The sequence below is a fragment of the Equus quagga genome, chromosome 12 (assembly GCF_021613505.1).
Source record: "Equus quagga isolate Etosha38 chromosome 12, UCLA_HA_Equagga_1.0, whole genome shotgun sequence".
Taxonomy (NCBI): Eukaryota; Metazoa; Chordata; class Mammalia; order Perissodactyla; family Equidae; genus Equus; species Equus quagga.
Window position 1 is genome coordinate 54,774,324 of NC_060278.1, and position 24,133 is coordinate 54,798,456.

The window sequence follows — 24,133 nt, forward strand, 5'->3', positions numbered from 1 at the left end:
CCCCATGAAGTGTGAAGTGGAACCAGTATGAGCTTGAACCAAAGAACTCTAGGTGTAATTCATGGGTCTGGCACTGGTAGACCGTGACCATGAGCCAGTCAGTAAACCTTACTATATATCTCTTTTCTCAACTCTAAGATGAGTGCTGCAATGGGTGTTACGATATGATATTAATGTGTATTTTAATTGTGTTAAGACATATTCTAAGGAAAGTTATTTTTTCTAGTCAGAATTTTATCCTTCAGGAATGTTCAGCTGACCTTTGATTGCAATGCTACACTCTAGAGGCAGGTACTAAAACAGCTCAGTTATCTTTACGGGAAGTCAATAGCTGAGGCCTTTCTATTTAACATAAGAAATGTTAACATTGAGATTTTCATTGATGAAATTAGTGACTAGTTTCTTTGCATAATGAATGATAAAATGACATCTCCTGGATGAAATAAGCAGTATTCGAGATATGTGGATTGACTAGAATATTTTGGCATCACCGCTTACGCTTCCTTATACAAAGTAAGCCCTACAGTTTGTACTCCTTATAAATGGAATCTGAAGCTTGATCCTTAAATAGTCTTGTGTCCTACCATCGAGTGGGAGAGAAATTGGAGGAAATAATTGTCTGAAAATAAGGTAATGGAATCTTGCCTCTAGAATAGATTTCATCTTCTTCTTCCTTTTTTTCTCCTCAAAGTCCCCCAGTACATAGTTGTATATTCTAGTTGCACGTCCTTCTAGTTGTGGCATGTGTGACGACACCTCAGCACGGTTTGATGAGCAGTGCTAGGTCCACGCCCAGGATCTGAACTGGTGAAACCAGGGCGGGCAAAGGGGAGCGCACGAACTTAACCACTAGGCCATGGGGCCGGCCCCTGCATCCTCTTATTAAGCAAACTTTTTGGTCAAGACATGCTAGATTACCTGGCAAGACAGAGAGCCTGGAACTGTTTTATGTCTGCTTACTACTCAACACAAGCCTAAGAAAAGGTTGGATGTATGTCTTGGTAACAAGTCCGTGGAGCCAAAAGTTTTGATGCCTTTACTTTCAACAAAAAAATAGTTTAAATTTTGTGCTTATCTTATTGTTTTCATTTAGTTAGCAGCGATGGTTATTCCACAATTCCTTATTTCATAGGGTGGGACTAAATAAGATGAAGTACTTAACACAGTGCAGATGCATATAAAGCACTCGATAAAATGCTAGTTCTGTTAAATAGAATTAGATGATGGATTGCTCATTACATTATCATGTCTGGGGATCTAAGTTGGATAGGGAAAAAATCAAGAAGGGAATTAGGATAAGTGAATTTTTGCAAAGTATAAGTTTGAGATAACCTTGATTAATGACCTAATCTGATTTACTTCACAACTTCCTGAGGATAATATCAATAAGAAATCCCATGAGTTAAATTGTCCATTTACCTAGGGTACTTCAAAATGCAGGAAAAATATTGGAGAATATTGTTCGTAGGTCAGGCAGGGTGTTGCTGGATACTCCAATGGTTGACTATAGGCTCGTCTCTTAAATCTAATGGAGGAGCATGGAGAACGGCCCTGGAGGAAAATTGGCATCTGTAAAGGAGAAACCCTTCACTCTCCTCCTTTTTCATATTTCTCCTTAGGTAAATGGAGTAACTGCAGGAGAGTTTTATTGCTGGGGGGGGGGGGGGTCACTGTATGTTAAAAGGCCACACGTTTGGTGTGAATCTTGTTTGCTTTATACTGACAATATTACGTAAAAAGTAGATAGCTGGGCCATGGCGTACTTCCTGTTCCAGTCTGGTTACTTTGCTCTTTTCTCTCATGAGTACTATTACTGCTCACTTGATTATTGTTTGAATCCATCTGAGTGTCTGGAAAGAATGAAGTAAAATCCTAAATTTGAATTTGAGTTTAGAAAATAAAGAGATCTTTTATGTCCATATATGCTTTTAGACAGCTTACTAGAGTCATTACTATTGAGAAAATAAGTAATTATTCCACAGAAATGTTGACACTAATAGTATTACAGTTCACAAATTATGAAGCTTTTGAATATACATTAGGATACTTTATTCTCATAAAAATCACTTGTTTATATATATAATATTACTGACTTTTAAACATAAATATTTAAATGAAATGCTACCCATATTGAAGTAAATGTCAGAGTCTGTATGTTAACAGAACAAAGGGTTTAAAATGCAAATCAGTTTTCTCTTTGACTATATTTTAAATTTAGAAAAAGTGAGAAAAGTTTGTTTTGCTTTTTTAAACAAGTTCACGTGATTTCAAATTCTGTTTGACTATGTCAGGAAGAGGCTTCAACATTTTTATCAGACAATCATTCGTTTTTCGGGTCTTTACCCCATTGAGGGTATTCTAGCAGTGAACAAATCTAAAGTTTCACAAAGGATGCAAACGTTTTTCTATCGTAATTTCTTACAAATGAAAACCAGTAGAACAACCTCTGTGAGACCTGAAATAGAGAAGCAGAAAGGACTCAAGAGTTGAAATGAATCTAGCCACAGATGTGAAGTTTTATTCTGGCCCCTACCACTTACAGCAAGGTGCCCAGTGGCTTGGCAGGAAATACACCAGATGGCCCTCTGCTTTCGAGCCTCTCAAAGCTTTGGTGACAGATGAAGACTAGACTATTGGGGGTGAACTTGATACAGTCTGTGCAGACACTGAAATATAACAGTGTACACCTGAAATAATTTACACAATGTTATAAGGCAATATGACCTCAATAAAATAATCTCAAAAAAAGTTTGGCCCTGGCAATTCGTTGTTTTGTTTTTTAATGCCTCTAGCAGAATTAAAGTAGTGAGCGACAGAGAACACACACACACACACATATATATATTTAATTCTATGGTTCGTGTTCTAAATTCAAAAGTCCTGCCTATTCAATAAATGCTGCACATGGTGCGTTATAAGAGATTTGTATGGCTTCATAAAACTTCACAGTGCATGAACATCCTTCACTTTAAGTGAAATAGCTATAAATGTAATTGTCCATTAGTTGAACACATGTTCCTCAGTGTATTGAGATTTAATTACTTATGTGACTCTGGGTTGCAAGCAGTTATGTTAAAGGTGCTTTACGGTTTAAAAACTAACTTTGAATAGATTATTTTTTTCCTTTATGCAATTAATAGGGTGGCTGTTTTTACTCTCCTTGTTTTGTCCTCAAGAAATCTGAGACCCAGAGATTGATTAATAAAGTCCCTTGAAGTCATTCAGCATGTAAAATGTTGAACTTTGACCTCAAAACTATGCGAGGTCTTTTTCCTCAAATACCTGTGCTCATTTTAGCTCACCTCCTGTTACTCTCTTGTTTTGAAATGTAACAATTTTGATCACTTTAGAAACTAGTTTTGAAATATCAGATTCAGGGAGTCTTTTAAATGAGAAATGAATCATTAGAATATTTTTTTACTAATAAATTATTGTTGTATAACCCCCAACCTAGTTTAAGAATTCAATCTTTGTGAACCATACGTCTGCCATACATGTATCTGCCATTTTGCATATTAGTCATTTTTATAATCATATAAATAATAATAAAGAAATTGGATTTCCTCAAATATAAAAGTGGGGCAATGAAGAAAATTTCCAGAGACAGTGGATTATTCCATTTTTCTATTCAAAATACTTCTATTTTCAACTTCACTTCAAAAGAATTGATCTAACTTCTTAACTGAAGACTATACAGAAAAACCAACCAACAAAAATTGTATACTATAGATATATAGATATATAGAATTTTAATAGTATTTCCCTAAATTGTAAAATGTTCCCTTAATTACTTTTAATTGATTAGACAATTTGTGACATTTTATACACTATAATTCTGTAGAAATTCTTATTCATGTTAGATTTTATTATACATATCAATTTATCTTAAATTCACTTTGTGAATTTATATGATTTTAATAATTTCCTTCTTTTAATACAAGATAATTTTATGTTATATATATTTTTTTCCCCACAAACTGGAAAAGAACGTTTGTGTTCTGAGTTTTTTTTATAAAGTCACACTCATCCTTTGAAACCAGTGCCTTGAAATGTCACCATTAACACTTCCTTTTATAAATGTTGAAATTATAATGGGCCCACACAAGTAAGTGGGAGGTGCTAATGGACATTTTATTTTTCTTCAATTCAGAGTATCTATTAGAAAAGAGATGCTGCATAGCTTTTAAAAAGCTTAGTGGTTTCTTATTAACTGAATTTTACATGAATTGCTTAAAAGGTAACTGCAATAAACTTTTATGCTGTGTGAAGTAAATATAGAATATAAATGTTATAAAACAAAATGTAAATGATGGGCTTCTTTTTATTGCATATGGATAAAAGTTATTTTTGTCTGGGTCTGTGATGGAACAACTTACCTCTGACACAGGTAAATGTTTGTGGACTCTTGACTCATCACACATTCATGATATACTGGAGAAAAATCTATGTACCTATTAGCTTCCACTGAGAATCACATAAAGATAGAACACGAACAATAATAGCTTTAAATCGTTCTGTGATGAACCATACCATATGTTTCTATCTGGACTTCTCACAATCCCAATCATCTAAAAGCTGGAACAGCTGCCACCATTTTGCAGATAATTGCTGTAAGATGCATTTTGTCCTTCCCTGTGTTGATTTCTCCTTCTGTTTCTGTTAAGTCCAATTGGATGCTTATCACATTCTCCTTCTAAATGTGTCTGCTTTCCTCCTGAGTTCACTTTGCAAACTAAATACCTTTTAAACAAGAAAAATTCTTCCAGGTGTGTATCTTTCCAAGATATATGAAAATTGATGATAAAGATTTATCCTTCTGCTTACTTTGTATTCTCACCAAATATTTAGATGAATTCTAACCTTTAAAAATGTAGCAGCCTTTCACTTTTTCTCTGAATAATGGATTGTGATTTTCCTCTAGAGTTGCTATGTAATGCAAAGCATTGAGAGCTTGTAAGCCAAGGGGAAGAAGCTTGTCTTTTTTTGTTTTTTTGTTGTTGCTTTTAAAAATTTAAAGAACGTTTCTAAATCTGAAATGTTTTTACTTAAATATTAATTTTAGGGAAACAGAAGCAGACTTTGATTGCAAACGATGAATGGCAATATTGAATAATTGATGATGATCATGGATATGTTTTTCCTTAAACGTTTCTTATCTGTGAGTAATATAAGTTTTATACTTATATTTCATATAAATGTATATAATCTTCAGATAATTTTATTGAAAAAAAGTTTGACAAGTTTTTTTCTTTAAATTTCTTCTCAATTTCTAAACTTTGCAGTTCTAGAAATGAATGATTGGAACAATGTAATAGTGTGAAAAATAAATTGCTTTTCCAAACCAATGGGATCATTCAATATATTGAGCGCTACACCTATGAAGAGTGTTTATTTTCCTTTAAGAAAAATTAGCCTGGAGTCCAGGCTCATCTATGGGTTTACAGAGGGTCTTGGGTTATATTGGGCTGGGAAACTAACACTCACAAAACCGTGACATTGGCAGAGAGGAGTGACTTCTCCCTTCTCTGGAAACACTTTCTTTAACATAAAAATATGATGTTGCCTTCAATGACCTTTTATCAAGTATGCTTCTCAAGCCTTGTTGGAAAAGGTTACATCCACAAATTCTTTTCCATTAAAACATGGATCAATTTTGTTGTAATGCCCATCCCCCCAAAGGAATTTCCCTATCTGAAATGGAAGAGAGCCTGGAGAAGACAAGAAGAGTATGATTTGTTTGAAAAACCAGATTTGCAACTCCTGATACTGTCTGGTCTGATTAACAAGGACTGATTTGTCTCACTTAGTTTATTATCTTTCGTCAAACAATGGCAGGGTAAATTCTTTCGGGATTGCCGTTTTTACTTTGTCTATGTTTTTCTGAACTTACAAATAATGGTTTTCAGTCACACTTATTAGAGGAGATTATTCTACTAGGGGCTGAAAATTGGAGCAAATTTTAAGCTTCCTTGTCATGTCTTAGTTGGTGGTTTTCACTCCACCCAAAAAATATTTAGCGTCAAAAGGATTGTAACTAGGTTAGAAGGGAGAGAAAGTATTTTTCTGATCTGAAGGTGCAATGTTATTGCTAAACAAAGCACACATTCTTGGTTCATGAATTGGCTGAGTATTTTTGCATAGGAGGGATGTCACAAATGTGGACTGCTAGGAAAACTTCATGCAATTAGCTAGATTTAGGAATCCTCTTTTCCACCTTGTGGAGGTAAATCTAGCTAAAATCAGTAAAGAGTTACCTTTGACTATTTCTGACTCATTTAATATTTAAGACAAAGACATTTCCACTTGGACTATGGATAAATAATTCTTTCTACTGTAATAAAATTACACAGAAAGTCACTTTTTCTCCATTATTGTTGGATATGTAATGTATTTTCTCCAAATTTCTAATATATAATCAAGCAATTATATAAAAGTTCTGGTTTAACTTTTTAAAATATATGTCTAATATATATGTCCATGAGCTATAAATATGTTTAATGCAATAATCTCTATTTCTAATTCAAATAGATCTTGAAATAACTTAGGTAAATGTATTAAAATCCACTTCTCCTTATTTTTATGGATTTTAAATTCAAGAAATTAAATTAGTTTAATCATAATCCATGGCTTATGATTTATTAGTATCATTATTTCATGTGCCCTCATATTTTATTGCACTTAGTCGTATCTTATTAATGTAATAGAATTATATTATGTTATATATCCTGACCAAAACTGCCTTAAGATTCCCCTCAGCTTGACTGAACTTTAGAAGGCTCTTCCTGACTATAAGCATGTCATCTACTGTTTCCTAGAGCTTTTACTGTAGAAAACTTGAGATTGTAAATTCTTTCTCTGCCCCGTTGAGATGTAAATCTTCTTACAGCCTCTTGCTGTTTTGCAACCCAGAAATGTCTTTCTCAGGGACCTGGTATTGATCCCTTTGAAATGTAATCATCAAGAAAGATAGGGTCCCTATCTGCTGGGCTCTGTGGGAGGCGCAGAGTCTAACTTCAGTCAGTACCAATTAGCAAACACAGATGGCCTAATCATGTTGACTAACCTCCTCCCTAACGTCCCCAGTACTTTTCCGCTAACTCACCCCAGTTCTTAAAATATCTCTTCCCTTTTATTTTAACAGAGTTGAGTTCAGTTTCTCATCCTTGTTGCGGTAGTCTTGACTCCTACTGTAATAATCTTGAATAAAGTCTTCCTAACCGAACACTGTCCAGTGCAATTTTTCTTTGCATGTCTGAAGAGCTAACATCTTACCTGTAGCCTATGTCTTCCTTCCGTATTGCATTTCCTTGCCTCCCATGGAAAGTCAACTAGAATCCTGAATTTTGGGTTTCTCCTTCTTTTGCACTTTATTTGATTTTATTACACATGTATAAATATCTAAACTACATATTGCTATCTTTTCTTTAAAATTTACAAAAAGAGTATTGCACTTGTGATTTTCAATCAATAATACCTTGCTAAGATTCATCCATGTTTTGTGTGTAGCTCTTGGTGATTAAGATTCATAGCTGTAATGTATTTTCTTGTGTGAATATACAACCTTGTTATGAACAGACCTCTGTACGCATTCTTGTATATATTTCCTGGTACATATGGCAAGAGTTTTTCTTGAGTATCTTCATGGAAATGAAGTGTTTTAGGGTATTTGAGCAACAAAATTTTGATTATTTGGTCAAATGGATTTCCCAAATGGTTATATTGAACATCAATTTACCAAATATTTTCTACAATTTGATATCAGTATTCTCTCTGGCTCTCTCTCTTTTTCGTTTTTTACAAAGTGATGGGTATGTCATTAAGAGATTTGTCACATGAAGAGTAAGAAATATTCTTTATTAAAGGCATCTTATAAAATTATGCTACAACTTAAAAATAAAATGACAAACCACAATCTGGCAGAAGACAAACAAACAAAAATCCTCAGAAAACATAAACAGGAATCTCAAAGGAAAACATACATTGTTAATAAACATGTAAAGATTTTAACTTTGCTAGGAATCAATGAAACAAAAATCAAGAAAAAATACTGGAGTATAAAAATGCAATGTAGTGACTCTTAAATATAAATCTTCTACCCCTCTACATTGGTGACAATCTTATGGCTAGTAATGTGTACGCATATTCTTTATATTCAATACTTTTCTTTTTCACTGAGGAAGGTAAGCCCTGAGCTAACAGCTGTGCCGATGTTCCTCCACATTATATGTGGGTTTCTGCCACAGCATGGCCACCGATGAAAGGTGTAGGTCTATGCCCAGGATCCAAACCCGGAAACCTGTGCTGCTGAAGTGGAGCACGCTGAGCTTAACCACTACACCACGGGGCTGGGCCCCTGGATTCAATACTTTTTACAAAACACTTTTAAAGAAATCCCTTATGTTTCCAATTAAAATACCATGCACAATAATGGTGACCTGGTGAATATATTTCTAAGAATATTTGTTTACAAAGAACAACTCAATTTTAAACTATATTCACTGTGCATGCCATGTGCAAACATAGTATCTGATATTATTTAGTCTTTAATCATTATAAATATTTTATTGCAAGGAAATGTACATTGTTGAAATATTATAGTAATTAGAAATTATCTAACACCACTGAAACGTCTATAAGAACCCATTTATGAAAGACAGAAGAATTATATTGAAAAAACTTTCAATGCATTCCTCAGAACATTAATTATTAGAAAAATCTTTTAAAATGTTTATTTAGGTAAGTTAATAGAGTTTTTAAATTGATTTATTAAAGCAATTTGGAATTATGACATTATGCTTTTCATTTTCATTTCACAATAGACTAATAAATTTAAAATATTTAACCACAAAAGGAAAAGCACGTATACACTAACATTGGAAATATCTGGATAAGGATACAATAAGGTAGTTCCAAAGCAAAAAATGAAGTCTTGGAACTGAAGGGGGCACAGCAGTATACACCTGTTTTTTTAAGACTTTGTTTTTTAGAACAGTGTTAGGTTTACAACAGAATTGAAAGGGCAGTACAGAGATTTCCCATGTATGTTCTGTCCCACATATGCATAGCCTTTCCCATCATCAACATCTCTCACCAAAGATGAACCTATATTGACATATTCTAATCAATCAAGTCCATAGTTTACCTTAGGGTTCGCTCTTGGTCTTACATACTCAGTGGGTTTGGACAGATACATAATGACAAATGTCCGTCATTGTATCATATCATATCATAGAGTATTTTCACTGCCCTACAATGTCCCTGTGCTCTCCGTATCCCTCTCTCTTCCTCCCCAACCCTGGAAAGCACTGATATTTTTTGTCTCTATAGTTTTGTCTTTTCCAGAATGGATATAGTTGGGATCAAACAATACGTAACCCTTTTAGATTCACTTTGTAATATTCATTTAAGTTACTTCCGTGTCTTTTCGTGGCTTAATAGCTCATTGCTTTTTAAGGCTGGTTGTACCGCCATTTATTTACCCATGCACCTACTGAAGGACATCTTGGTTGCTGCTAAGTTTTGGCAATTATGAATAAAGCAGCTATAAACATGTATGTTCAGGTTTCTGTGGGGACACAAGTTTTCAGCTCCTTTGGGTAAATACCAAGATGTGTAATTGCTGGATCATATGGTAAGAGTATGTTTAGTTTTGTAAGCAACTGCCAAACTGTCTTCCAAAGTGTCTGTGCTTCCAAAGAGTGTGTGTTGCTCCCCATCCTCATTAGCATTTGCTGTTGTCAGTGTTCTGGATTTGGGCCATTCAAATAGGAGTGTAGTTGTATCTCAGTGTTTTAATTTGCATTTCCCTGATGACCTGTGATGCTCAGCATCTTTCATATGCTTATTTTCCAGCTGTATATCTTCTTTGGTAAAGTGTCTGTTAAGGTTTTTGGACCATTTTGTATTGTTGTTTGTTTTCTTATTGTTGAGTTCTCAGAGTTCTTTGTATATTTTGGACAACAGTCTTTTACCCAATGTGTCTTTTGCAAATATTTCCTACCCATCTGAGGTTGTCTTCTCATTCTCTTGATATTGTTTTACATGGAGCACACATTTGTAATTTTAATGAAGTCCAGATTATCAATTATTTCTTTAATAGGTTGTGTCTTTGGGGTTGTATCTAAAAAGGGCGTTACCATACTGGAGGTCATCTAAGCTTCCTACTATGTTATGTTCTAGAACTTTTACAGTTTTGTGTTTTGATCCATATAGTTTAGGTCTATGATTGATTTTGAGTTAATTTTTGTGAAGAGTGTAAGATTTGTTCCACTTTTGTGCATGTGGATGTCCAGTTGTTCCAACACTATTTGTTGAAGAGATTGTCTTTGCTTCATTGCATTGCCTTTGCTGCTTTGTCAAAGATCAGTTAAGTATATTTATGTGAGTCTATTTCTGGGCTTTCTATTCTGTTCCATTAATCTATTTGTCTATTCTTTTACAAATAGTACTCTGTCTTGATTATTGCAGCTTCATAGCAAGTTTTGAAGTTGGGCAGCATCAGACAACTAACTTTGTTCTTTACTGTCAATATTGTGTTTACTATTCTGGTTCTTTTGCTTCTCTGTACAAACTTTAGAATCAGTTTGTTGATACCTACAACATAACTTTCTGGGATTTTGATTGGGACTTCACTGAATCTATAGATCAAGTCGGGAAGAACTGACATCTTGTCAATATTGAGTCTTCCTATCCATGAACATGGAATATCTCCCCATTTATTTAGTTATTCTTCAATTTCGTTCATCAGTGGTTTGCAATTTTCTTCATATAGATCTTGTACATATTCTGTTAGATTTTTACCTAAGTATGTAATTTTTGGGGGTACTAATGTAAGTGGTATTGTGGGTTTTTTTAATTTCAAATTCTACTTGTTCATTGATGGTACAAAGGAAAGCAAGTGATTTTGTATATTAATTTCATATTCTTCAATGCTGCTATATTTGCTTATTCTAGCTTTTTTGTTGATTCTTATTTAGCCTTACTAGAGGCTCATTGATTTTATTGATCTTTTCAAAGAACTAGCTTTTGGTTTTGTGATTTTCTGTGTTGATTTCTTATTTTCAATTTAATTGATTTCTGCTCTAATTTTTTATTATTTCTTTTCTCAAGCTTGCATTGGATTTAATTTGCTCTTCTTTTTCTAGTTTTTTTAAGGTGGAAACTAAGATTATTGATTTTAGTTCTTTCTTTCTTCTAATATATGCATTCAATGCTATAAATGTTCCTTTGAGCATTGTTTTGGCAGCATCCCACAAGTTTTGATATATTGCATTTTTATTTACATTTAGTTGAGAATATTTAAAAATTTCTCCTGAGATATCATCTTAGATGTTATTTAGAAGTGTGTTGATTAATCTCCGTGTATTTGGGAATTTTTCACTTATCTTTCTGTTATTGAATTGTAGTTTAATTCCATTGTGGTCTGAAAACAGAAATTGTATTATTTCTGTTATTTTAATTTTGGTAACGTGTGTTTTATGACCCAGTATTTGGTCTGTCTTGGTGAAAGCTAAGTATTCTGCTGTTGCTGGGTAGTCTACAGATGACAATTATATCCACTTGAGAGATGATGTTGTTGAGTTCAGCTGTCTCCTTACTGATATTCTGCCTGAAAGATTTGTACGTTTCTGAGGGAGGAGTGTGAAGTCTCCAACTCTAATAGTGAATTCACCTGTTTCTCCTGGTAGTTCTATCAGTTTTTGACTTACATAGGGTGACACTCTGTTGTTAGGTGTACACATGTTAACGTCTTCTTGAAGAATGGACCCCTTTATCATTAAGTAAAGCCCTTCTCCATCCCTGATAATGTTCCTTACTTTGAAGTTTGCTCTGTCTGAAATTAGTATAGCTACTCCTACTTTCTTTTCATTAGTTTTAGCATGCGTATATTTTTCTTCATCCACTTACTTTTAATCTACATGTGACTTTATATTTAAAGTGGATTTTTTGGAGACAACATGTAATTGAGTTATGGTTTTTGATCCACTCTGACAACTTCTGTCTTTTAATTGGTGCATTTAGACCATTGACATTCAAAATGGTTATTGCTATATTTGCATTAATATCTACCATATTCATTACTGTTTTCTATTTATTGCCCTGTTTCTTTGTTCCTATTTTTGTCCTCCACTCTTTTTCTGCCTTTTGTGGCATTTTATGTGATTCTACTTTCTCTTCTCTCTTAGCATATCAGTTATACTTCTTTTTTTAAGCTTTTTTAGAAGTTGCCTTAGAGTTTGCAATATACATTTACAACTAATCCAAGTCCATCCACTTTCAAATAACATTATAACACTTTGTAGTATGAACACCTTATAATAACAAAATAATCCCAAGTCCTTCCTCTCATCCACTGTATCATTGTTGTCATTTGTTTCACTTATATATAAGCATCCATAATAGCATATATACAAGCATACTTATCAAATATTTTGTTGCTATCATAATTTTGAACAAACTTTTATCTGTTTCATCAATTAAGAAAAAGCAAAATAAAACTTTTTATTTTACCTGCACTTATTCCTTCTTATATGCTCTTTATGTCGATCCAAGTTTCTGGCTTATATCATTTTTCTTCTCTCTAAGGAACTTCTTTTAATATTTCTGGCAATGTAGGTCTACTGGCAACAAACTCCCTCAATTTTTGTTTATCTTGCAAAGTATTTCTCCTCTATTTTTAAAGGATAATTTTATAGGATACAGAATTCTTGGCTGATGGGTTTTTCTCTGAAAATTTTAAATATTTCACTCCACTCTTTTCTTCCTTGCACAGTTTCTGAGGAGAAGTCAAATGTAATTCTTATTTTTGTCTCTTTGTAGGGAAGTGGTTTTCCTCCTGGCTTCTTTCAGGATTTTTCTTTGATTTTCTGCAGTTTGAAGATAATATGCCTAGGGGTAGTGTTTTTTGGTATTTTCCCTGCTTGGTGTTTTCTGAGTGTCCTGGATCTGTGGTTTTAGTGTCTGACATTAATTTGGGGAGATTCTCAGTCTTATTATTTCACATATTTCTGTTACTTTCTCTCTTTATTCTCCTGCTGGTATTTCCACTATGCATATGTTACGTTTTTTGTGATTGTCCTAAAGCTCCTGGATACTCTATTCTGCTTTTTTCAGTCTTCGTTCTCTTTGCTTTTTGGTTTTTGAGGTTTCTATTGATGTATCTTCCAGCTTGGAGATTCTCTCAGCTGTGTCCAGTCTACTAATAAGCCCATCAATGGCATTCCTCATTTGTTACAGTGTTTTTGATCTGTAGATTTCTTTTTGGTTCCTTCTTAGCATTTCCATCATTCTGGTTACACTCCCCATCTGTTCTTTCATGTTGTCCACTTTATCCCTTAGAGCCCTTGGCATATTCATCACATGAATGTAAATAGGGCTTTAGGAATGTAGTGAGCTGTAGGTGGGGTTCGGGAGCAGTCTATGGTCCTATGATTTGGTTACATTTTAGTAAGCTTCAGCCTCTGGGCTGTGAACCTCGCAAGTGCCTCTCAGTTTTATTCTTCCCGCTCAGGTGGGACAGGATAGCTAGAGCAGGCTGGAGTTTATTTCCCTTCCTCAGGTCAGTTAGGCTCTGTTAATACTCTGGCTAGTTAAGCTCTGGTTAACTAGTTTCTCCTGAGGGCAGACCCTGTTAAGAAGAACAGACGGCTCTGCTGTAATTCAAAATAGTTTCTTTTCCACTCCCTCTGCTGGAAGCTGAAGGGGATTTTCTCTGATGTTTATTTTAGGAACCTGGTGGAGCTCCTGGAGGTAAACCTCACAATATTTTGGGGACTCCCCTATGACTGAGTTCCCCTGGTGTTTTTAATTTCTGACTTATCCACACTGAGCCTTCAGCAATTCATCAAATACACTTCAGGATTTCCTACCCAGCACTGATCCTGGCGTAGTTTCTGCGGGTGAGTCTTTGCTCCAGCAAACCCTGACCCCGGTGTTTTCCTTTCTATCTCTCCAAATTGGGGGCAGCAGCTTGACCTGTGGCCTCCCCTTTCTTACAGATCCAAGAAGAGTTATTGCTTTTTCAATCTGTTCAGTTTTTAACTTGTTAGGATGGAGTAGAAACTTTCAAGATCCTTACATGCAGACCTGGGAATTGGAAGTCCATTTGTTTTAGAAAGTTTTTAACTAGCAAAAAGGGATTCTAGTTCAGGAAGCAGAGGAGAAGGAAGAAAAGGAGTAGGGATTAGTGTGTGTGGTGGTTAAGAATGGGGACAAGGGGACCTGATATCAGGAGTCTGAGTGTAAGCTTTGTCACACACTAACCTCTGTGATTAAGTCCCCTTGACTATAAAACTGGATAATAAGAATACTTATTTTTAGGGGCTGGGGATTTACGATTTAATAAAACTTGCATATTTAGAGCAATGCCTGGTCTGTGCTGGGTGCTCCGTAAGGTAGGTATTTATATAAGATTTATATTATCCGTTAGTATACTATTCATCTGGTAACTATTGAACAGTCTAACTCCTTATCTTTAAACATGCTCATAGAGTTCCGGAAAGTTGTACCTCATTCCTTTTTAGTATGCTTCTCCTTATGCTGAGTCTCAGCCTTGTTCACATTTATACTCTCCTAATCGAAATCCCTCCAAATATTTTATAGGAAAATATAATTTCAGGAATAGAGCAAGATCTTAGGTCATTATCCAACTTATGACACTAGATAGAAGGACATTTTATAATATACTGTAATAGATTATTATATATTCACAACTGGAAAAACTGTAACAGAATTGTCTCCTCTTCAACAAACCCATTTAATTTTGTGAACAATTATAATTATTTGCTTTATAATACACACACACACACACTTCTATATGTTTAAAGTAGCATCCAATTTTTTTCCCCAAATAAGCCAGATCTCCTCTATCATCATTTAATACAGGTAATTTAAGGAATTCTAAATGGAAGTTTTTCCCATCCTTGTATCATTTAAAAGTATGTGTTTTTATATTAAACTTTGAGTTTTCCCTATTTTTAAAATTTTTATTCTGGAATCTAAGATAGCCACATTCTTGCCAGTTTTGTGTATAGACTTGTCATTTTCTTACAGGCTTCCCTTTTCTATGTGAAAACAAAGCGTGACTTCACAGCAACTAGGCAATATGTAGCAAGCAAGGGGAGAATATATGGCAGATCAAGAAGGCCTAAGGATTTATTAAGATAGCTCAGAGGTTGACTTTTCAAGATATAGTAGCTTTTTTCTCATGCAGCTTTGGAATTATAAGCCAAAACTGCAGATGTAACAGAAAAAGCGAGACCATTGACTGCCATCCCCTTGATTCAACAAAAAATACTGGTTAAAGATATAAACTTGGACATATAGCTATGGTCAGGAGTTACTTCTTGTTTCAAAGGGTGAGTCTATAGATTCCTTAGCTATTAGCAAGACGACACAAGATAATTCCCAAAAGTGGACACATAAGAAAATTTACGAGGGAAATTCACACACAAAAGAGAAGTGAAGAAGTAGAAAAAGATCAAGGTAAAGACTCACGAAAACTCAGTGCATAGATAGAGTGACACAGCTACTTTGGGAAAGAGACACTGAGACACAATGTCAATCGGATGTCATCTCCCATAGTCCAAAATATCATTCTTAACGCACCCTTATATCCTCCCTGTATTCATCTCTTTAGTAGTTCTCTTTGAATGTTTTAAAAAACTAATTTTAGTTTTTCAGTTTCTTTTGTTGTGAGTGGTTAAATTCTGTGTTGTTTTAAGCACATATCTATTTATCTATCAGGAATTAAGCTGTGTCTTGGGAATTCAATGCCTCCTTTCCAATAGTCTCCTTTTTCATCTGAGCCAATTAGGAAGAGTTGCATATAAGTAAATACCAGAGATAGCTAATATTTATCTCTGCATAAACTAAAATCTTTTAAAAATAATTATATTATAAATATATCACATATTTTATACTTAATGTTATTCTCAAACTGTTTATTTAATGCTCTAGCCATCATTACGGGCATTCATCACTACAGTTTGCAGTGACCTTTCTCTGTTGACTGCTTTCAACAATTTTTTTTTGAGGAAGATTGACCCTGAGCTAACATCCGTGCCCATCTGCCTCTACTTTATATGTGGGACGGCTGCCACAGCATGGCTTGATTAGCAGTGCTTAAGTCCACACCTGGGATCCGAACCGGCGAACCCCAGGCTGCCAAAGCACCATGCACAAACTTAACCACTATGCCATAGGGCCGGCCCTACTGTCAGTATTTTTCATCTCTAATCTCTTTATCAATTTGTCATCCTTGTGTCACCTGCCATGACCATCCCTGCTTTTAAGAGATAATGCTATACATGCGGTATTTCCTCTCACAAAGTAAAAGCTATTGTCAGCTGGGGATTATTTGGCGTGTTCAGAGTTCTTTTTACGAAAGAGTGAAGCTGTGAAGAGAAAATTAGATGGCCATAAATCTGATCTCTGAGTAAGAAAATGTTACTCTTCATTATTTTTAATTAGTTAGCACCTTGCTGCATTAGGTGATATTAAAAAATGAATTACAACTTAAATTATTTTCTCTGTCTTTCAAAGTTCACAAAAATAAATATTATATTGTACAAGTCTCTTCAATTTGGAAACAGATGGAGAAAAATAGCTAAAGAACATGGGCAGCTTTCTTATTTCAAATCAGTATGAAATGACTCAGAAAGCTTATTATGATCTGTGTTGGCATGAGGAATATAATCAGAGATTGTCAAATCTAATCTACTTAAAACCAGTTTGCAATGTAAGGGGTGTTTATGATTCATTCTTATGTAACGGTTTAAAATAAACACATCCTTCATCAATAGCATGATGATATGTCAACCGTTTATTATAAGCACATAGATTTATATTCAAACATTGCTATTACCGCACAGTTAATGCATTTCATAGTTCCTTCCCGAGTGCTTACTGTCTTTTTACCTTGTTAAAAATAATTGAAATATATGTCTATACACACACACAAGTAGTGTGTGTGGATAGTGTGTTATTTCCTAACAGAGATAACTGCTCATCTTTGTTCTGTATGCATACTTCTATGAATATTCAATGCTTACATAGAAATGAGAATATGCTATACAACCGTCCTGAATCACATTTTCGCATCTTGGAGATTGTTTAGTTTATGCATATGTAGATCTAATTCATTCTTTATATTAGCCACACAATGTTTCATTGTTACATCATTATTTAATATTATGGAGGAGCATTAGGTTGCTTCTTTCACTACAATCCATATTGCGAAAACATTCTAAATCATCCATCTTTGTACATATACATTTGTGAAAAAAGATTTTGACGTGGATTTCTGGCTCAGAGGTATGCAAAACAAGTGTCCGCAAATTATGCTCCAATGTTCGAACTTCATACTAATGAACGTCATAGTATAAAACATAATCAGTGAGATGATTATAAGTAAGTGATACAATATATGAATTTTTCTTTGTTTTCTAATCCTTTCTAACACTGAGCATTATGAAAGATTTTAATCAGCTTTTCATTTGAATCAATGTCATTTCACTTTCTCATGGACATTGCTAAGTCATGTAGTCTTCTATTCTCTAGTAAGTTATTAATCTGTTATCAATTTTTAAGAGCTCTTAATTGTAACATGGATAATATGTAGGATATATTAAACAGATGTATTTTTAGTTTATCATTGCTTATTACTTCCTAAATGGAGGCAATAAGTCCCATCTAGAATAATGAACTTATGATTACTTTTATTTTTAAAATTGTTTCAATGAAATTGGCAAGGAAAAGAAATTTATGCTAGACAATATCAAGAAAGAAAAAAAGATGCTCTAAATAGTTTACTCAACCTTTAACATTCTGAGTGCGTAATATATATATATATAAGATAGGACTGAAAAAAAAATGGAGTAAAAAAAGATTTTCCCTTCCATGAGAAGAACAATGCCCATTTCCTGGTAGTTTTTGCTTCTTAATGCAATGTTCTGCTGACCTTCTGTACATATTCACAGTAGATATTCATGGAGGAATGTATGCGTTATGAAACATAAATTGCACTTATTTAGTCACTGAATAGTTTTGATCCTAAATCAACTTTTTGGCTATTGATTTGGGGATTCCTCTGGCCCCCCTCCCTCCCTTTCTTCCTTCCATCTTTCCCTTTTACTTGTCTTCTCATTTTTTTTATCGTTTGTATTATTTATCTCTTTGACTCTTGAATGCCTGTTCTTAACCATCATATCTAAAAGGCTGTATCTATTTTGTTTCTTTTCGGGGAGAACACTTGATTAGTCTTGGCAGTAGAGTTCTCCTTTCTGCTGAGTTTGCTCAGGATCTGCTGAGGCAATGTCCTCCTTTGGCATCTTCCAGCCTTGGTGCAGTCTTTTCATGACTTATCAGCATGGTTCCTGACAACATGAAACACGACAGTTCGCTTCTCACTCTCTGTTTTCTTCCCCTCCCCTTGTTTTTTATTTTCAAGAGGAAAAGTGTTAAAGAAAATTTTACTGTACCATCTTTAATCTAAAATCCTTATTTTCTAACAAGTAGTATTAATTGTCAAAACAGCAGAAACATTCTTCTTCTAACAATGTTGTCCTTAAGGGATAAGAACTTATGTAGATTTTTCATAAGACCAACACTCTAAAACAAAAATTTTAATAGTAAATAAGAGTTTGCCCATACAGATCAAGGAGAGGAGAACATGTGTGGTTAAACTGTTATTATGTTGTATATGTCATATTTTAAAGGCAATTTTAATATGAACTATTTATTAGGCTTTAATTTCATTTTGTGAGAGTGGTGATAGTTTTAGGAGATTCCTGTAACTTGAACTGAGTCATTGATATCATTGAAATATAACTGTATGCTGTATGTTCATTCTAAAACAAAGCACATATAAAATCCTTACAGGTATAAAATTCAATCAATAATCATTCTGCAAAGACTAGCAATGCAGTTATAAAGCATCCCATTCTGTTTGTAACTTAAATATGCCTTTGCGTCTGAAACCCTGGACCACCACTATGTAAATAGTTTCAAATAACTCCTTACCTGCTTAAATACACTAAAGTTGCCCTGGAAATCAGAATTCCAAAGTGATTACTAATGTATATTTATTTCATGTGTATGATGTATTTATCTTCAAGTTAATTTGCTAGTTCAATGCGAAATATATAGAATCAGAGCACTATGGCTTCAAAGTAAAAGTTAAAGTTAAAGTTTTCTACAGGTTATTATAACAGAAACAAAATACCAGCTATCATAGAGAGTGATATATGTGTGTATGTATACTTATTTTATACTTTTATACTTGTATATATAGGTACATATATAAATATATATATAAACACTTTTTCTTTTAGGAACATTAGCCCTGAGCTAACATCTGCTTCCAATCCTCCTCTTTTTGCTGAGGAAGATTGGCCATGAGCTAACATCCATGCCCATCTTCCTCTACTTTATATATGGGACACCTGCCACAGCATGGCTTGATAATCAGTGCATAGGTCCACAGCCGGGATCCCAACCGGCAAACCCCAGGCCACTGGAACAGAGTGTGCAAACTTAACTGCTATGCCGCCTGGCCGGGCCCAGTATATATACACACTTTTTTTTTTTTTTTTTACCAGATATCTGTCTAGATCTTATAAATAGTGTAGTAGATGAGGTGTGTGCTATTGTCTTAATTTTTTATTGGAAACACCTGACTCAAAACTTTCATAAGATACTGGGGGTCATTGAGAGGATTTTAATTCCCATCTGCCTAATCTAATCATCAGGCCAACTGTATTGTTACAGTTCATCTGCATTGCCTCCCTGTTATTCTTCTAAAGAGGTGCAATATAATTCTTATATGCGTATTCTAAAAGACTTAAAATAAATCCTAAATAAAAGCTGAAAAGCCAATCAAGTCTGAATTTGGTGGAGAGTTCTCATTAATTGCATAGAAAAGTTGAACACCTTCAGAAAGCAAGGCCCTGAACTTATGTGCCTGTAAACATTTTACTGACAGTCATTTCCAATTTTAATGTGAGGTTCTTAAAATACTTTATAATCTATGAATATATAAAGAAAGAAAACATTTTAAAAAATGCATCCAGAAGCCCATTAGCGACAGTCACTGTTATGATGCATTTATATTTCCTACCATTTCCCTCTGTTTCCATATGTGAACACAAATATCTTTTAACTGAGATCATATGCTGAAGATGGTAATTAAATGCAACCACCAAAGTTTCTCCTATAACTAATGTCAGAAAACCTAATTTAAATAGCCACTGTCCTATTTTATGGATGGTTTGGGGTGTTTTTGTTTGGGTAAATAAGATTGTCCCTGAGCTAACATCTGTTGCCAGTCTTCCTCTTTTTACTTGAGGAAGATTGTCCTTGAGCTAACATCTGTGTCAATCTTCCTCTATTTTTGGTATGTGGGATGCTGCCGCAGCATGGCTTAATGAATGGTGTGCAGGTCTGTCCCTGTGATCCGAATCCATGAACCCCCTGTCTGCCAAAGTGGAGCATGTGAACTTAACCACTACGCCACCAGGCCAGCCCCTATGCATTTTGATTGATTCAGTCTTTTCTCTAGTATGGCATGTATTTTTTTTCCTTTGAAGCTCTATGTATATACATGTGTATATTTGTATGTATAAAAGCGTGAAATAAAGAGTCTTATTCATGGGGCCGGCTCCGTGGCCGAGTGGTTAAGTTCACAAGCTCCGCTGCGGCGGCCCAGGGTTCAGATCCTGGGCGCGGACATGGCACCGCTCATCAGGCCACGTTGAGGTGGTGTCCCACATCCCACATCTAAAAGGAGCTGCAACTAAGATATACAACTGTGTACCCGGGGGGTTTGGGAAATAAAGCAGAAAAAAAAAAAAGGGCCTTATTCAAGGATATTTGCATATACTTTACATAATTCCTCATGATATCCTTTTGCAGAATAAAATACTGAGCAAAACAGTACTATTATTCTTAAACCTTTTGATAGACATTTCAAACTTGCTGTCAGAAGAGCTTATATCTATACGCCATTCCTCAAACCATGAATGCAGATACTGATTTTGTCACATCCTCACTCTAGTTATTATTTTTATTTCAAAAAATCTCTTCACTGATTGTGAAGACATACATTTTAATAGAAATGTGGTTGAAAATATTTTCTCAGGATTCCTGGATATTAATATTTTTATGATTTTCCTATCAACAAATTTAGCTTATTGATCTTTTGAAGTATTCATCTTTTGAGCAAATATGCTTTTATTTCCATTGCCTTGATATACATACCTGCCGTATTAGCAGTGTTCTACCTCTTTAAGAGAAGGCGAAAGAGAATGCAGGAAGATAGACGATGGGGAGAACATATCTCCATTTTTCCACGATATCACCAACATCCTCTGCTCCTGTTTTTCATGATCAGAAATAATGAAAATAATGAAAGTCAGCACCAAATGATTATAACCAGCTATAATCAGGTTAACACAGATCTTTTTAGACTTCTACCTCAGGTGCTTTGTGACTGCAATTTAATTGAAAGAAAATAACACTGTCAATTAAAAATAGAGTGAAAAGTGGGTCGTGACTGAAATGTAGTTTCTTTAGAAGCAAAGGAAATAAGGTATAATTAATAGAATCCTAATTGGGCAATGTGAAAACATAGATAATTTGCCTCTTCTTTTGTTCATCCATAATTGAAGGTACAGCATTTGAGTAAAGATATAAATAAATGGATGTATAAAATTATATTCTGATGATAATAATTAGTAAAATTATACTTCTGAATTAACAATTTTCTTCAAGAGCAAGGTTAAGAATCCTAGTTTTAAATAGAATCCGGTTCAGGATTGAGGATGCAAAGCAGGAGAGACTTATGAGATTTCTCCTGACATGTGAAGAGTAAAGAGAAAAAAAAAAATTCCCTAGGACTGTAAAACTCAAAGCCATAAGTCTGGTTTAGACCAATAGTAGAATAAAATGGGCCCTTCATTCAGCAAGAGTGCCAATCGCCACTAGAAAACAAGTGAGCGGCACAAGTCACCCTTGGGAATATTGTTCACATGATTATAACTCTGTAGGGGAAGCGGTAGTTAAAGAACATCCCGAGGGCAACAGCTTCTCGTGTTGCTTTATCAATTTAAAGACTTACAGAATTGAAAAGTGATGTTAAGGACATGGTGTACCTGAGAACATAGGAGACCTAACAGATGATGGAGTTCTGGAAGTGGGACAGGGCTTCAGAGCTGTTTGTAAGAACATACTCTTAAGAAATAGGTCCAAGAATTAGAACTTCACAAGCCCGCAGACGTATTGAAAGTAATTCATGAGATGGGGGCCGGCCCGGTAGCGCAGTGGTTAAGTGCGCACGTTTCACTTTGGCTGCCTGGGGTTTGCTGGTTCGCATCCTGGGTGTGGACATGGGACTGCTCGGCAAGCCATGCTGTGGTAGGCGTCCCACATATAAAGTAGAGAAAGATGGGCACGGGTGTTAGCTCAGGGCCGGTCTTCCTCAGCAAAAAGAGGAGGATTGGCAGCAGATGTTAGCTCAGGGCTAATCTTCCTCAAAAAAAACTTTAAAAAAGAAGTAAAAAAAAAAAAAAAAGTAACTCATGGGGAGGAAAAATGGAGAGGGGCATTGAATATGAGCAAGAGAGCAGAAGAAAGGTTTGAATTATTTGATTTATCCAGTATAAAATAAAATGCTTAAGGAGTATGCCATTTGCATGATTTCTCATCCTCACACAAAAATGTTTACAACAACTTACAAGTGTTAAGAGAACGTGTGGGTATGGTAAACCAGCAGTATTTTTTGTGGAACGATTTTTTTTTTTTTTTGGTCAAAAAGTTGTCACTCATATTCCCTTGAAATGAGAAGGAAAACAATACACCCCTTTTCTAATATGAGAAATTACGGGATATTCATGGCTCTGACGAAACAACAGAAAGGGCTTTATTTTCTTTCCCTGGAAAATGATTTCCAAATGTGCTTTTAATTGTAGATGATTAAAAAGTTGCCCGTGGCTTGCTGTTGTCATTGTGCCAGCCTTCCTCTCCCCTGAGTCCTCCTCTCCACCATCCCTCCCACCTCGTCCTCTTCTAAGAAGACACTGTCTGCTCATGAGCCACTGGGAGGTCAAGGATTTTGATTTTAATGATGAAGAAAATGAGCAAAGACCAAAAAATAGGAATCAAGGGTGCCAAGTGGATTTACTACACTAAAAAGGATTGAAATCTATTTGGAGAAGCAAAGCATAGACTCTGAAAAGCAGGCAGGAGAGTATTTGTTTTTCTTTCATTTTTCTTTTTATATTTTTAGGTTTTGGAGGAAGGAGAGGGGAAGGAAGAAAGTCAGGGGAAGAATTTTTTCTCTAAAAATTGAATTTTTTAAAATATGTGAACATACATTAAAATAAATTGCAAGTGAAATGATATAGAGAGAATAAAATTGAAACTTAAAATTTTCTGTATGTCTTATAATTAATGTTTTCCAGATTTGGATCCTGATGGAATGTCGGATATTTTTAAAAATAATAACACATTACTGTTATTCATTCTTAATAGTGTTTGTATATGAATGTGTCTTTGAACTTCCTGCCCGGAAGCTAACAAAGAATTCTTTCCTAGCAATGACATGAACTAATTTCAGAATAACCTTCTATCAGGGAAATAATCGGATGCATTTTCAGTGGTATAAAATAAATTATTTCAGATGTAGCTTATGCATTATAATTTTTCTTGGTTCTTGCATCCTAATTTGTATTAATTGGGGGAGTTCGGCTATTCACTATTTCTGGAGAAAATGTTTTTCCAACTTTATGGTTCATATTGCTTACCACTTAGCAACAGAATTTGTGTGTGATTTAGAAAATATAGCTAAGAAAACCCCATCACCCAGAAATAACCAATTTCTCCTTATAGTTCCATCGGTTTTAGTTTCATGTATTTTGATGTGTTATTGTTAGTACACACATGTTAATAATTGTTGTGTCTTCTTGGAGAATTGATCCCTTTATCATTATGCAATGCCTCAATTTATCTCTGATAAATGTCCTTGTTCTGAAATCTGCTGTGTCTGTAATTAATATATTTTGGTTAGGGTTAGCTGTGTGTGAGTCTGCCTATAGACTGGGGGCTTAAACAACAGAAATTATTTTCTCAAAGTTCTAGA